Source organism: Falco biarmicus, chromosome 13 (genome assembly GCF_023638135.1).
Source record: "Falco biarmicus isolate bFalBia1 chromosome 13, bFalBia1.pri, whole genome shotgun sequence".
Taxonomy (NCBI): domain Eukaryota; kingdom Metazoa; phylum Chordata; class Aves; order Falconiformes; family Falconidae; genus Falco; species Falco biarmicus.
The window spans coordinates 13,564,022-13,578,778 of NC_079300.1; positions in this window are offsets into that span (position 1 = coordinate 13,564,022).

Sequence of the window (14,757 nt, forward strand, 5' to 3'; positions counted from 1 at the left end):
TTCAGTGATTGCAAAGCTCTGGTACCCAGGAGATCTTTCCCTAGCAAGTCCTACTGGACTTGCAGATGATGGGCTGTTCCTCACATCTGAAATGTTGGATGAATCACTAACCTGCAAGAACTTAAACAAATTCTCTTCCTAACATCAACAAGATTTTTATTCTCATCTACTACACTAAGATGCTGATCTCAGAGCATCTGATTTAAGTGTATTTATAGCAGACATTTTCCCAAATGGTGACAAGATTGTGAAGGAACCAACAGATGCCATAAATAGGGAAAAAATGTTTCAAACCTTTAATCCTTGCTCCACATTTATATTTTTTTCTCCCATGGTTGATTCACCACAAATATCTGTGAAGGGCAGCACCACCTCTCGGATGGTGTCTGCCCAGTACGACATATACGTCAGTATAACCCAGAGCCATGTCAGGCAGGGGAGACCATACGAGGTCATGTATGCAGGAGGGTGCACCCATAGCACGGAGCTGCAGCCTGGGAGATGGAAGTGCTCCCTGCTCATCACCCAGGCACTCGGCCTCACCTGGCAGCCAGGAAAGCGCAGTGCTGTTCTGGAAATGCATGAGTTAAAACACTGACGCAGGAGTGAGGAGAAATGAATGAACGACCCCATAGCTGCCTGCAGAAAAGGCAAGGTTTGACTCTTGTTCATGCTATGTACCATTACTGGTCATGCTGGGGAGAGGTAAAAAGACATAATAAATGAACCACAGGCCCCTTTTGCGAAGATGTTAATGAGACACAAATGTCACAGAATGGTTTATAGAATTATTAATTCTTCATAATACCAGTCATGGTGATGGCCAGGCATCGGGGGACACAACATTTACACTCATCTGCCTGTAATCAGGCTAATGATTTGTACTTTAATAAAACAGATCTGCCACAAAAGCATTTGGCTTGAAAACATCAGTTTTCCAAATCAGCAGTATTTGTCCAAGTGAATAATCAGCCTCACCCTTAATAGGACGCCTGATTGTTGTTTTGCCTGGTTTTTGCTTCCAGACAGAGTTCTTGTTCTACCTTCCTTCCCCTGCTGCAGCAAAGAGACTTCTCAGGGATTTTTCTGTCCAGGGGGGTATTTGCACGGTGTTGCCAAATCAGCTGGCAACCCATTGCCCATGAAAGGTTTGTGTTCAGGTTTTCCAAAAGGTTTTCTTCCTTTACTTTGTTCTTTACCAATTTTCACACCGCAGGCGGCAGAGATGTCTCTCCTGGTGCCTGGGCTGCACAAGGAGGTGAAGTGCCTGATCCACCACTACTCACTGCTTCCCACTAACTTTTTCCTTCATGCCACCACACGTCAGCGGGAAACCAAACTTCATTGCTTGTCCACTCCAACACCTTTTCCAATGAGGTGTTATGGCTGAGGTGCCCCCTGGCACTCCACTGGCATGATCTTAGATGAATTTTTTTATTACGCTGCTCTATATCTGCTTGGGGCCAGTTCATCAGGCAAGCCAGATCACGTTGCATGCTTGGTGAAGCGGGAAATAGCGATGACAGACAATCTTTGTGCCATCTGCCATGGTTATTAGCAAGTGATATTTTATTTATCTCCAGATCAGTCATGAAGACACTGACTCCCATCAGAAACATGTTCAATGACAAGTTCTCATCTTTTGAGATCTATAGGTTAATGGATGAAGAACTAAAACCCTGATGTTAATGTGCACATGGTGATGCTTACAAAACACTACCACATCTATGTACCCACAGTTACCAGCCAAGCTGGAAATACTATTGATGGGAAGAAGTCATTAGGGAATATCTGCTCCCATCGAGCTATGTTCACTGGCTACTAACTAATTACACGGACCCTTGAAATTCCATATGTGGGCAATTCCATATTGACCAGTCTGGGAATGACCCTGCAGTGTCCCATACAGATTCACAAAGAAGCTGAATTTCCCATTCACAGAAATCCTATTATTTTGAGGGGTTTTTTTCCTCCTCTCCTGTCATCAAACAGAACACAAATAACACAAGATGACATCAAAATTTTGCATGACATTTTCTTAGCAATTTATATCCATAGCAAGTGGAAAATATTTGATTCCTATTTTAACTTCTATTCTTTTTAACATAAACATGTTTCGAGAAGTTTTTTAAGCAAAGCTCAAAATATGCTGTACCAAGAGTGTCAAAAACATGTTGGCATTTCACTCTGTTTTGCTTACAGCATGCTTTGTTAAGACTAGTCCCTTTTAGAACATTTCAGCTTAAATGAAAACAGTGTTTTCCTTTGAAAAACAGTTTCCAGTCTACACACACCATCAGATCTGCACTGGTTATTGAAGCTGCACTTTTCTGCACATTGGCCCAGCGTTCTCAGTTTTCAGCATTTGCAGTTTCCCAATCTTCTAAGATGTATTAAAGAATTAGGACAGAGATGCCATGGGCTCCTCAACCAACCCCCTAGCAATTGAAAAGCCTCCAACTGTATTCTTAGAGCTAGCTGGAAAAAATCAACACGTTTGCATATCAGATTGTATCAGCTCTTCAAATCTCACTCATGTTTCTGTATCAGGTCCAAGAACCTGGCTGTGGATAGTGCCTTAATACCTCTTTTCTCCTATATATTGCCAACACAAATGGAGATGTCTCTGAAGACAGTAATCCATGCCTTCTGCTTTGCTCACACTCACACTCTTTCAATGCACACTGTTGCCAGTGAAATAAAATTCTGCTCCACTCATGCTTACATTTTAATTGCATGCTCCATTCTGGAGGCAGACAAGAGTAACATCTACCATTTTGTTTCACATCTCTGCCTCAAAAGCATCTGCTCCACTTGTGGTGATGCACGAGAGAGCAGCTGCTTGCTCTCATTCAGTACCAGCCTCACTGTACATGTCATTTACCTGCATTTAACACCCTGATGGCATCAGATAGCACTTCAGACTCACTCACTATACTTCTCAGATTTGCTTACATAAAAAAAACCCCAACAAATATATCAGCTGGTTTTTAATCCATCTCGCTGTCTGCTCAGCTAACCCACGCTGCCTGAGCTTACCTGTGAGGACATCATGGGAGATAGTGTCAAAAGCCTTGCTGAAGTCAAGGTAGACAACATCCACCACAATCCCCTCATAAACCCAGCCAGCTGTTCCATCCTAGAAAGCTATTAAGTTGGTCAGGCATGATTTCCTCCTGGTGAATCCATGTTGACTACTCCTGATAACCTTCCTTTCCTCCACATGCTTTGAGATGACCTCCAGGATGAGCTGTGCCCCCAGCTTTGCAGGGATGGAGGTGAGGCTGACTGGCCTGTAGTTCCTCTGTCATCCTTGCTCTTTTTGAAGACTGGAACAACATTGGCTTTCCTCCAGTCCTTGAGCACCTCTCCTGTTCTCCATGACCTGCAAAAGATGACGGAGAGTGGCTTAGCAATAACATCCACATCTATTTTGGCTGGTCTCATCCACTCCAGCAGCACAGTCCTGCCAGTCCTGGTTCATAAATGCTCAGTTGGTCTACTTTTTTCCAGCATTTGGCACAAAGCTGGACCTGAATGGAAAAAAGTGAGGGCATTTGAGCTATGCCATCATCTATTTACTATCCAGCTCCCCAGATAACCCCATATAGGGCTGCTTGATTAATGCTGGGTGCTAGTTTCCCGCTTGCTTGGCTTCATGCTCTCCTTTCCCTTGAAGTTTTCAAGGGTACGGTTTAATAAGTGCCAATAGTATCAGCAGAACCCATTCGTATCACACTAACTTTGCTTCTTTTGAGACATATGGAAATAGATCCAAGTAACGGGGCTATGTCACCATTTTCCCCGGGGACATCTTGCACCTGTTTTGCTTTGTTCTTATCAGTGAGCCAGACTTCTCCCACATGGCCCCCTCCTCACTCCTGCCAAGCTCCTATGCACAGACATCATTGGGAAGCTGTCCAGAGCGCACTCCAAATCTAACGCTTTGCTCAGTCTGGCTCAACTGCTTGCAAACTCCTTTTACATTAATTTTATGCCAAGGGGGGACCCAAGGTCACCACCTTGTAAATTAGATCAAGATGATTTAGCTTCCCACCCTCATTTCTAATTTAGCTACCTGTCTTTCTTGCCTGTCTGTATCTGAAGCTTCCTGATAACCATTGTCATGCACACAAACAGCATCCAAATATTTCCAGCTGCTCTGCACACCAGCCTGACTATTAGAGGGAGACAGACGTAGCAGGTGGTTGAGACTGGCTGTCTGGCTGTACTCCAGCCTACCTGCTTGCTTGCTTTCTCTCACTTACTCCTCACTGAAATGTACAGCTTGCCTCCTGCCCTTTATACCCTCAGCTATAACAGTATCTGGACAATTCAGTCCCTAGCATATTCTTTCTCTGCATCCTCCACAGGTAAGGAAGTGTGTGCCAGGCGCTACACAGATGTCAGGAGACACCTTATGCGCTAAAGAGGCTTTACACTTATTTTGTGTGATCTCAGCTGCCATACGTAGCCTGACAGTAAACTTCCTGAAGGTACACTAAGTCTCACTAGTTTGGCCCCTACGTACAGCAAAGAGGTCAACATAACAGATGCTTTGGAGCAGTGACTTCATTAGCAAGCGTGGTCCAAATCCATGTGCAGATGCGTCTGCCAGTCACCAGTGTAACACTGGAGCATCCAGATCTGAGAAGCCTGCAGGCTGTCACCTCCTGTCACCAGCTCTTTCAGTATGGTGGGTAGCTTATATTTAGTCTCTAGTAGGTGATGTTGTGAAAGAAGATGGAACAATGAAAGGTACAGCAGAGAAAATAGATCACATCATTCCAATTAAAAAAATGTACTCATCCTGGCATTTTCAATTGCACTTCTATTTATGATAAATTTAATAGTTTGGATTTTTTGAAATACAGTAGTTAGCAGGCAAAGAGCAGGTTTCCAGTATAGTACTACGAAGTGGAACTGTGACCACTCATTTAATAGACTAAAGGTAACCCCTACTCTCTGTTTAGCCAATGCTTTTACAGAAACACTAGAATAATAAGAGCAACTTGCCCAAAAGCAAGCTCTAGGGCTATTGTTGAGAATTCACAGCTGCCTGGCTGACACCTTACCAGCATTCCCCATTAGTTGCTGTCACCCTTATCATTCGATTGGAGTAACTGCTGCATTATATGATTTTCATTGCTTTCCTCCCAGGTTGGCATTTGGCCTTTCTTTTTAAATACCATATGCTGTAACATCCCTCCCCTTATAACTATGGATTGTTAGAAGCTCTTGCTACCTCTCATTCCTGGCTGAAGAAGCAGAGCAGACAGGATTAATACTAGACTAGTTACATTAATATTGTCCTTCATTTTTGAAAGATAGAAAGCACCAAATAATTAAGTAACATTGCTAGCAGGTGACAAGGAGAATCCTTATAAGAAGTCCCACCTGTAGTAACTCCTTTACTGCCTCAAGCAACTCCCTTAAGGTTCACCCCTTTAACTAATCCGTCAATGCTTATTAATTACATCAGCTGTTTTTGAGGAATATCACTAGGCAAGCAAGCACTCACAGAAGTGATCAGGAAGCAGATCTGGGCTGAGGTATATCACCAAATGCCTGCTTTGGAAGCAGGAGGCGGAAGTGAAGGTTGCTAGAGATCGCTTTTCCTATGGATGACTACGGTAAAGTATGACTTATTATCTCCCTTAAGAAAAAAATATTGAGAGATGGGTATCTGAGTACTTCTAGATACCTTACCCTAGATAAACCTGCCCTGTTACATAAAGACTTCATTGCAGAGCAGAGATACAAATTTTGCATCTGTTAAGCTTAGTTTGTTTAGTTGAAAAGCTATTTCTCTATGGGAAAAACTGAAGGTAAATGTGCTGGTGCTTCTTTGACGCTTTCAAAATGAGCTCCTTTAAGTTTTGGGAGTCTAGGTTCCCAGTACTGCAGAGCTGACTGAGCAAGGTTGCTCGCTCCTGTTACATGCCAGATGGATGTTTAAACTAGTGAGCTTAATAGTCCTTAGTGTTCTCTCTCCCTCTGCATTTATATGAAGTTAACCCTTTTTATGAGGGTCCCCTAGACTAGCTCTTGCAATGCACAGGCTATTCTGGACAATCCCAGTCTGGATCAATCAAAACCACTTTTTTTTTTTCTTCTTTTCTTTTTTTCTCCCCAGGCTATTTATTCCTCCCTTCTCTGCCGGCCTATTTGGTTTTGAAGAGGCACATGCAGAATCTTGCAAAAGCCTTGCAGTGTGCTCATGACTTGCTCTGTGCAGAAGCAGTCAGATAATCAGTAATGATAAGTACATGTAAAATCCATAACCAGTCTGTACCTTTCCCACTGTGCCATCAGCTATAACTAGTACAGGCTGATTAACACACTGGAGTCTATCACAGCTTTCTGAAGCGTCTGTGGAATGGGGGGGGGAAACGTGAGTATTTTGTCCTGTTCTGCTTTTTCAGAGCTGTTTGATCTCCTACTATTTCATATATCAGAGTGAAGGGGTTTTTTGGTGTTTTTTTCCCCTCCTCTTTCTTCCTTGTCACCGGAGTCTTCTAACAACTGTGCATCCCTGTCAACCCTTGCGATGTTTCCAGGGCTGGACAATCATCTACAGAGATTAGTGGTGGTTTCTATAGATGGAGTTAGACAGTGCCCTTCAGGGGCAGTCTAAAAGGTAGGTTATCCTCATTAGAAATTCAGACAGCAGTTTGCACTTGCACTAAGCACACACCAGGAACATCAGTAGATGGCTGGCAGGGGTCCCTTCAGATGGAATGGCAGCATGGGGTTTGGCCATGGATGTCCTGCTCGGAGCACTTCTGCTGGCACCCACCTCTCGTGGGCACTGGGCTCATTCACCTTTCTACCACAGGACAGTACACCTTACCACTCCAATCAGACATCTTTTGAGATGCCTTGCTTGCTTTGGACACTCTTGCATGGAGGCATCAGTTTCTATTGTGTGTATCAGGAGTGCTGCGATATTTGCTCTGTGCTCAGGATAAGAGCTCTTCTGGCTTCCCCCACCTACTTCACATGCAGATATACACACTTCAAGCTGTCCAGTGTATCTCAAGAAGCAGAAAGTATTTGCTAAAAATGTTTAGGCAGAAGTTATTTATGGCCTGGCACACATCAACACTGTGGCAGCCGTTATACAACGCTGCACAAAGAAGCCCTTATCTGGAGGAGCATACAGCCACTTTTACAGCCCACAAGTTACCAAGAGGCAGTCCTACTGACGTTTCAAGCAAATCCTAGGAATGTAAGGCCTGGACATTCAATTTAGATGTCAAATCTTGTCAAGCAGGCTCTGCCAAGCTGCTTTCTTATGCCTCCCAATTCAAAAGGGGCTCTGGTAGAGAGGATCAGAAAATGCTGCGCCAGGGGTAGGTGAAGCAGGTCTCCCTAGCTGGAATTTAGTTCAAGATTATCATTATTCTATCTCTCTACATTTTGTAGAAAGCATCACAACATCCTATAGAAGGGGAAGGAGATGGAGACTTACCCCTTGACTGACACTGGGCATACACCCACAGGGCTGGGCACAGAAATCTTATCTGGCTCACAACACACTTCACTGCTAAAGTCCATATCTAGGCTAGGTGGCTTTTGGCTCAAAGTCTCATAAAGGTATGGAGAGTTTATAAAACCCTTATTAAAAAAAGCAACATCAAAACCTACTCAAAATTCAGTGCAAGGGAGATCTAGCCTTTTGTTCTGGACTATCTCCACCTTTGTATAGCTTTTTTGGTTACATTTGTGGTCTCACGGGTGCCAAGCTAGGATCACACATGTTGGTTTCCCCTTCTCCAGCAGGTCACTCACCTTCTCAAGGAATTCAGATTGGTTTGACACACTTGCTTTCATCAAACCCTTGGTGGCAGGTCCTTATCATTTCATTATCTGTTTGGTACTAATGATGGGATGCTCAGTAATTATTCATGTGTCCTGGCTCCTGGAGAGGTTAATCCCCACAGTGCCTCTCTGCACTCTTTTTAAGATAAGCATTACATTTGCCCTTTTCCACTCCTCTGGGACTTCTGCTGTCATCTTTGCCTTCTTGAATGTAATCACTAATGGTTTAGAGGTTTAGTTCAACTAATTCTTTAAGTGCTCTAGGTGGAATTTCAGCAGCCCTTTCCAGCATGAATACATGGTGGAGTTTTTTATGTCTAGATATTTCTTTAAATTATTCTTCCACTATGCTCCTTTAGAGTAACCTATTCCCTTAATACAATTAAACGTCTTAATTGCTTCATTAGAATTTACTTGTTTGCGGGAAAATAGAGTAAAATTAATTCTTGAGTATTTCAGCTTTGACATGCTTTTTTTCCCCCTTTGCTCTTTGCCCCCACCAAGTAATGGGCCAGTAGCTTCATTTGTCACGGTCTGTTCATCTTTCCCTTGCATCTCCACCTCCCTTCTTGTGGATGGCCAGGCCAAAGCACTGCCTTTTCAGGACTCTTCACAGAAAATTGGGCACAAAGAAACCTTCAGAGATGGAGAATCAGGTAGGATGTACACACTGATAACGCCTGCCTGCTCTTGGGAAAACCTTCATGGGACTGCAGGACTTTGTCAGCAGCACTGGGATGCAGATGGACAACTCTGAAGGTATCTTGCATCTTCTTAAGCATTTGCCAATTGTAGTGCTGCTAAATCTATCTCAGGTAGATTTCAGGAGTGATCGACCAAACCTGTCTGTGTGTTACCTGGGTTCCCCAGGCTGAGGAGAACAGTACCCTCGGAGCTCATAACAAGGAGCCAGAAGAGCCTCATGCTGCCTCAGCTGTGACCAAGCCTACTCTGCAGACCTGGAACTTCCCAGTAATAACAATTTTTTTTTGCCACTGAGGACACATCTCTACATGAAATGGGCATGAAACCAGCTCATTTAGATACATATATGGGAACTCGGAGGAGAAGAGCTTCTGATTAACCCTTCTTATTGCTTCCCGGTGTTCCTGAGTTCTTCTGCAGGATGGCTATCAGCTGCCACTCTTCAGAAAAGAACTACAAATTTCTTTTCCTGATACTTTCCTATCTCTTGCAGCTGTCAAGAAGAGCTAAGGAACATGATCTGTGAAAATCAAGTGATTCCATTCTAGTTTTCCAGGTCTAAATCAATCAGTTATGAGCCACTAAGATTAGTTTGTTATTGCACATTAGTTTACTACTGATGTGCAAGAGACTATCAAACATCTGCTGCTGTGGTTTTCCTTCCTGCAGGCACTTGCCTGTTATAAGAAGGAAGATCTTAAACACCTGGTTATGGAACAGTTACTCCTATGTCTCTAAAGGGTCAAAAAACCAGGAAGAACGTTTCAAAATCATTGTTCTAGCCAATCGGTATTTTCAGGCCGATTAGAGTTTTGGACGGACTGCCTGCATTAGTTCACAGTCCTCAGGGATGGTAAAGCTAAGTGTGGATGGACGTCCGCATGCACTGTAGTTGATGGTGAATGCATGTAAACAGAGTTTGCCCATATAAGAGCAGCCCATGACTTACACATATCTTCTGGGTGTATCTACCTGTTTTTAAAACTAAGTTAGCAAGAGCAGGGCCATGCTCAAACTGTGCCCCCTCCGCCTTGCCTTGCTGGATGTCATCTAGTAACTGCTGGGGCCAGGGGCTCTCAGACAAGAGCACAAAATTTATACAGCAACTCACCTTTTGGGATGCAGGCACTGCAAGTAGTTCTTGGAGTTATGGTTATTAGTTATTCTTGGAGTCATAAAGTTAAAAATCAGATAAGTTCACTCCTAATCATCTGCTGGCATTAATCAAGCCACTGAATCCATGGCAGAGCCCAGCGCAGACATCGCTCAACAGAGTCTGGCCAGCTGTAGCCTAGAAAAGCCCAGCAGGAAATAATTTGTAAAAGTGAGTTCTGTGTAGAAAGGCACAGAAGAGGAGCACCCTTAAAAACCCACAGACGCTGATGTGAAGCTCTGGGTACCCAGCATGGATATGGAGCCAACAGCCAGACAACGGTTTCAAACATGGTTACAGACTTCATGTGAGTCTTTCCCAGTTTCTTCCAAACCCTTCTGCAGTAGGTCTAAGTGATTTAACAACTGGAGCCAAACATTTCTCTCCTACAAACGGTATCTCAGCTGAGGACACTGATTGTAGAAAATACTAATTAAGACTGAGTGCTTAGGTGCAATTGTAGGTATTGTAAAACCCAAATGATATGTTTTGAAATCAGCAGTTGAGCAGTCATCTAATGCAGCCTCTCTTCTCTTATTCATGAATTAGCTGGAATGGACTTTGTTTGTTTGTTTAGGCTTCTTTTTTGTTGTTGTTTTGTGTGTTGGGTTTTTTTTACTCGCTGTAGTCATTGGTGTGAGAGAATGGCTTCCAGCCTGCCTGCAATATTCCTGGTAATCAGCCTTTGCACAAAAGCTCAAAACTATTTCTGGGCCTACGTTTTCCATTAAAATTCATAATGGTCCTAATTTTATTTTGCTTAGTGAACATTAGTACTCAGAGTGCCTTTCTTGGTGTTCTTGTCTATTTGTGAAAAATACTAATATTTAAGAGTTTGCAAATGGAAATCTGATTTCATTTCTGTGATTGTAAGAAAACTAAATCCATTTGCTTTCTTGGATTATCTTGGGTGGTAGCAAAAGTCTCTCTAATTTAGCAAAGTCAGACTAGCATTTTCAAACTCTAGAATATTAGTATTTATTCTTAAGTTTAAAGGGAAAGAGGTTTTCTATAGTGTTTTCCAAGAGTTTGCTTTCCATATAGCTCAGTAATTGCAAATTTCTAGATATCTACTCTAACCCCTCTCTTCCCTTGTTACCGTTTAAACAAAGACGGCTGTTATTATTTTTCCAACTAAGAGCTCTTTTAATAGGCACATATACAGACCATAGATCACAAAGTCTATGGCCCCATAGATCACATAATATGAGCTCATGTTCTGATGAATTGTTGATTGTTTCCAAAGAGTTTGTAGGCAACACAGCTTTGGAAAGGAATGTGTAGCGACTATTTTTGCTTCCATTATTCATCCATTCCTTTTTCCCCCAAATAGCCTCTTTTCAGTTCCAAGGCATGTGCAGACTAGAAATAGCATCAGCCCTGGAGGATTTTCCTTTACAATTGACTCAGCTATTCATTCCCCAGTTTAGGATGTCTGTTCTCAACTTTTCAGAATAGCATCTCCTTCCCTTGCTCCATGCCACGTGCCTCCCAGGCAGCAGTGACCAGGCTACATCGGGAGAGGGATATTCTCAGTTGGGCTGAACAAAGTCAGAATGACCTCACTGCTTGTCTGCCAGCCAGCAGATGTAGCAGGACCTGACTTTTATTAATTGGAAGAGGTGGCGCAAAGTTCCCTGTTCTATGCTTAATAGTCACTAGAGGGCAAAGCAGGTCTCTGCAAGGCAATCCTGCCGCCCCGAGGGAGATTACCTGCCTCCTGCCTTTGGTTCATGAGGCTCTGGTGTGGGGTCCTGGCTGCAGGATAGAGCTGGACAATCCCAGCCTGACTGCTGATTTACCTGGTTTGGGATAGTCAAGTTTGCCCAGAGACAGCAATTCTTGTGTGTTTCTGGTTTTGGAATGCCGTGTTGGCGTCTTTGATGTTTGGCTTATATAAGAGCATCTTATAAGGTCAGAGTCCTTGTAGCCCAGCATCCATCCAGTCACGCATCTTACTGGTAGGTGATGCCAAGAGGAAAAATACATTGAGCTGTTTTCCCCAGAATATCCTCCCAGCCAACTGTGGCTCAGATAATTGAGGATGCAGAGCTCTGGCCTTTGTAGATAACATGCAGTTTTCTTCTTGAATTTCTTATTGCTTTTCGCATCCCAGTAGCCCTTGGGGATCTACATTGCTCTTGCACAGAAGGCCCAGAGTTTACCTGGGCATCGTGTGAAAAAAAAAAATACCTCCTCTTGTCTCTCCCAAACATACTGCCTGGTTGCTTCATACCATGTCCCCCCATGCTGATATTGGAGGCAGCAAGCTAAAAGATACCTTTTCATTCTCAGCAAGCCCATCATAAATTACAGTAGCTCTGCCACATTCTCACTTATTTTTTCCTCCTCTGGGATGAAAATCCTTAATGTATGCAGTGCTTTGGACATTCATTAAGTCATTCATCCTGCATGGCAGATCAGGAACCATCTCTTGAAGCCAGTGTGAAGCTAACCATGGAAAAGTTGACTGAGAAGGCAGAGGAGGACACTGAGAGAGTGAAACCTAGAGACAACAACTCCAGGGCAACAGAACATTTTTCTTGGCGTGGTTGCATCCTGAACATATTGAGAAAACCTACCTAAGCCAGGACAACAAAAGGTGCCCATGAAACCTTACTTATCTCATGCGTAGGAGTAAAATCTGTTGATATTGTCCCAAAAGTAAGCTATTTTCATCTTGGTGTGTGCTGAAAAGCTTTTGGAGACTGTTTATGCAGCAAGAAGCCCTGACTCTTTAAACCTGAGATTTGTGCTGCTGAGCTTCCTGATTCTCAGCATCTTGGTGAATATTAAGGCTCCTGAAATTAAAAGCCAAAATATTTTGGTGTTTCTAAAACAAATGGTAGATTTCAAGATATGCTGACCAAAAGAGACTTCAATTTGAAGTGTTTTGATTTGGGGTGAAACACTTAAAAACCCCAGCTTCCATGGGTCTTCACAGACCTGGAAACCCATTTTTCAACCAATTCAGCTAGAAGTTGTTGAATATCAAGGTTCAGATTAATGTCTGCACTCAATCTCCATCACTTCATACTCTGCCACTTACTAAGTCCTGCTCATGTGGAGAGTGGAGACTGTCATGGGCTAGTTTACATGGCAGAAACAGTTTGGCAGTCGGCAGGTGTACCTGATGCCACAGAGGTGGATTGAGCTCTAGATGGAAGGAGCCTGCAGTGGGCTGACAAGGGATTTCATACGAGAAGCAGGGTTTGCCTTTCCAGAGTGCCAGCATATTTTTTCCCTGCATGGGGAACGTTTTTCAGTCCATAGGACTTTACCCTGAGATGTCGAGTCAGCTCATAAATAGCACCTCAGGCGAATCAGTATGGTCAACCCTGAGCCAAAATCAACAAAGTCTGCTGAGAGATGATAATTGCTTTTTGAGTTGTGCAAATGTCCCAGATAGAGCCACTTAGCTGGGATCTTTTATCGCTTTGAAATCCCTAAAGTGAGCACGGGGCAGTGGTTGGGGAGGTCTATGAAAACCCAAAGGAGGCTGGAAAGGCCAGGACTTCCCAGTCAATGGGATCACAGATTTGCACCAGCGGGCATCCAGCTCCAATTGGCAACCTCAGCAGAGACTGGCAGACTCTCTGTGGGCAGCACACGTGGCCCACGTGATGCAGAGCGTGGCCAGGGCATACAGCCCTGCCTGAGCCATGGGCTGGAGCTGTGCTGCTTTTGGGAAAGATCAGCTCTCCCAGCTCGCGCTGAGAGTCCCATGAAAGTCAGTGGGAGGAGGTGTTTTATTTTGATGTACCTATGTTTGACCTTACTGCAGGAAGGACAAGGATCTAAGGCTACACTTTTTTTTTTTTTTTTTCCACTTTTACCCATTTAAAATGAGGCATCTGAATGCGTGATCTGGACTTTTTGATTGCTAAGCAGCTGCAGCTCACACTGAGCACAGGGATAATTGTAAGTTCTCATCACTTCTGGAAAATGGGCCATTAAATAGGTCATTAAGTATAACATTAGCTGCCTCATTTCAGCCACCCAGGCTGAAGAAATTTGGTTGTTGAAAGGCAAACAGAGGCTCAGATTAGCGCTGTGTGCATACAGGCTGGCTGTGCTCTTTCCTGCTGCACCACAACAGCACAGGCAACCTGGGAGCCTTCAAATGTGTCCCATGAAGTCCATGTTGGCTTTTAAAAATCCACCTTCTTGGGATCAAACCTTTCATGAAACCATGTTTCCAGAACACAGAGGAGATCCACAGCCCCACAAGACCTGTGAAAGTGTCAGTCAGAGTTTCACGGTTTTTAGATCATTGCCCCATGCCTGGTTCAGGTTGGAAGGTCTTTCAAACAGTGGCTCCTGGTATCCCACTGTGGAATGAGCTGACTACTGTCCCTCTTGGAGCCTGCCTGTCCATGGGAGAAGGACCCTGGTTCCCCACGTAAGTGGTCTCCTGTGAACATGAGAATGGCCATACTGCCTCAGTCCAAAGGTCTATCTGTTGTGATGTGCTGTTGCCAGCAGTGACAAAAGCAATCCAAAGGAAAACATGTAAGAACTTGGCAAGGACAGACAGATCTCCTAAATGCAACTACTTGCTGCTTGGGAACTGCCAGAACCAGAAGTTTCTCTGTCTTCAGTAACTCAATGCATTTATCTTTCTGGAAGTTTCTCTGTCTTCCCTTGGTCTTGTGTAGACTTGTAGCATCTAGAGCAACCTTAGATGGGGGTAGGTTGAATGAATCTGAGACGTGAACTAGAGAGAATGGATACGAGGAACAGTTAAGAGCAGCATGAGAAAGCAAGCCAGCTCACTTCTGCCTCAGTTTCTCCTTGATACAGCTGTAAGGAGGCCTTTTCCCAGCATGCTGAGTCCTTGTCACAGCTTTGGATTTACTGAACCAGTTTGTGAGGAATCAGGAACATACAGAAAAAAATATTTTGCTCACATTCATGTTAAATAGCTCACTAATAAGCCAACTGTGGGACTATGGGATGACCCCACCCAAACCCACATGTGTTCTATAGGTCCCGGAAACAAACCTGAGGGCTCAAATAGCATCATTGTACTCCAGTGAGCTCTTTTTTTGAAACATTTAATGATAAATGTTTAA